At 52.1% G+C, this 2,165-nt stretch overlaps 1 protein-coding gene across 1 annotated transcript in view; it reads right to left on the reverse strand.

The window, feature by feature from the left end:
• Positions 1 to 1,520, reverse strand: part of bach2b (BTB and CNC homology 1, basic leucine zipper transcription factor 2b) — a 122,965-nt gene extending 121,445 nt beyond the window's left edge. The window contains exon 1 of the mRNA XM_080490291.1: positions 1,358 to 1,520. The gene's annotated coding sequence lies outside the window, so the exon portion shown is untranslated. The remainder of the gene's footprint in view (positions 1 to 1,357) is intronic.
• Between the last annotated feature and the right edge of the window lie 645 nt (positions 1,521 to 2,165).

The following is a 2,165-nucleotide window of genomic DNA, read 5'->3' on the forward strand; positions in this document are numbered from 1 at the left end:
CGCGCCGGCACACGCGCAGTCACGCCGCCGTTAGTATTTGAAATGGAATCTCGACGCATCTGGCAGAAATGAGGGCGAGTGAGCCCCCCCCCCCCCCCCCCCGCATCAGCAGTAAAGAGACAAAGGGGCTGTAAGGAATGTCACCGCTCAAACTGCTGTCTCACCGCCGTAATGGCAGCCGCAGCATCACTCCTCTCTCTCTCTCTCTCTCCCTCTCTTTCCCTCTCTCTGTCTGTCTGTCTCTCTATCTATCCCCCCCCCCCCCCCCCCCCCCCCTCTCTCTCTCTCTCTCTCTCCACCGAGTCAAACACGTGGCGATCAAGACAATAGTTATCACAAAAAGCTCCCGGTTCCTCCCGGACCCTCCATGTGCGCGCAGCCAATCACACGCGCTCTTTATTGGTGCGAGCTGCCAGAGGACAAAGCGAGCAGCCTGCTTCTCCTCACACCTTCACGTTCCTCTGAAAAGAACGAGGCACAGAGCAGAGGTAGAGAAAATGGCAGGTTTTCCTGGACGGATCGGTGACACGGTGCACCATGACCGGCTCACGGAGCTGCTGACTCCAGCCACATGACAAAGCAGGACCGAGCCTGGAACCTGCAGCTGCTCTGGAATCCGTGTTGAAGAGGCAAGCTTCATGACAGGAGCGATGGGAAGATTATCCGACCGCTCTATTATTCCTCATGTGTGATTATTGCAGCATATTGTGAGTGTTGAACGGCCGTGGTTCCAGGGCTCGTCCTTACACAGCATTTTCCTTCACATGATGATTCATTTCACACTCAAACCAAAACAATGCGGCTGCAGCGTGACGGCAGTGTGCGGAAATATGAGGTCACGTAATGATTGAGGATTGATGAGTGACTGGGTGAGGAAGGTGTTAAATGACGCCGCAAGTGGCCGCAGCTCTGCTCCAACAGCCTAACCGGATTCAGCCTGACCTCTCCTCCGATCCACTGCAGCTCCAAGCGGCACAAACACAAAACAGTGGCTGAGTCAAAGCACAACAGGATGTGGTTCAGTGTCTCACTCCTCAACCCGCCTTCACACCCGAGCGCCTCAAACACGCGCGTCCAGATTTACGCATGCGGTTATTTTGTATTTCTCATATTTGTCTCTTATGAGTTTTCCTTCTTTCGCACACCCCCCCCCCCCCCCCCCCCCCCCCCCTCTCCTGTAGCTGACTTCTTTCACCCCCACCTTGTTATTTTACACAGAGCAGCCCGGCTGCGCCACTTATGCAAGTTTGCAACTCGCTGCTGCTCCATCAACAATGGAGCTGAGATTGTGACACGGAGGGAGCGGGGTCTGACAGGAACAACAGGGAGGAAGAGGAGGAAGAGGAGGCCAGCTCACCTTTTTACTTTCTATTCCGCTCGTTATTCCAGCCCTTTTGTCCGTTTCCCTCCTAAGTTCTCTCACATGATGACTCGCTGTGTCGTTTCCTCAAAGCCGAGCTGCTTTGACTTCTTCTCCTTCTTTTTCCACCACTCCTTATTTTTCACCCGCCAAATACGATCTTATAAAAAAAACAAAAAAAACCCATCAATAACAAACAGCTCCGTCAGTGCGCGCGCGTGCGTGTAGTGCGCGGTGTGGGTGCAGCGCGGCGTGCCGCTCCGTCGGTTAGTTACCGTGGACTGAACGGAACGCCTCCTCGCTCTCCGCCGCTACATTGTTGACATTCGGCCGCTGACGTCACCGCATCCCCTCATTCACAACATCGGCGCGCACGGCGCGTAGGAGCCGCACGGGAGCGCACACGAGCCAACCGGGAGCGCGCCAGGACTCTCGAGAACGTGCACAGCGCCTGTAGAAATTGTCACTTTCACGTATAGCAGCGAGCCCCCCCCCCCCAGTGATAAATGGCTCGAGACATTCTACACCTGGAGACAAGAATTTCTATTTGGTTCTGCTGTTCTATCTTCTCTCTAGATACACCACAATACATTTACAACTCAGAAATAAAATGCATTCACACTTTTTCTCAGCATTAGGAATTATAAGAGAAACAAACTCCAATCGTGAGAGTGATCCCAGAATCTGAATAGAAAAAGTTATCAATATTCTCCAAATCCAGAATTCTGATAAATAAGAAAAAGTCAGAAATGAAATTTATTAGAAAAAAAAAATCTGATTAATTTTAAGTCAGAGTTGGGAAGGA

Source organism: Lipophrys pholis (assembly GCF_963383615.2).
Source record: "Lipophrys pholis genome assembly, chromosome: 21".
NCBI classification, from domain to species: Eukaryota; Metazoa; Chordata; class Actinopteri; order Blenniiformes; family Blenniidae; genus Lipophrys; species Lipophrys pholis.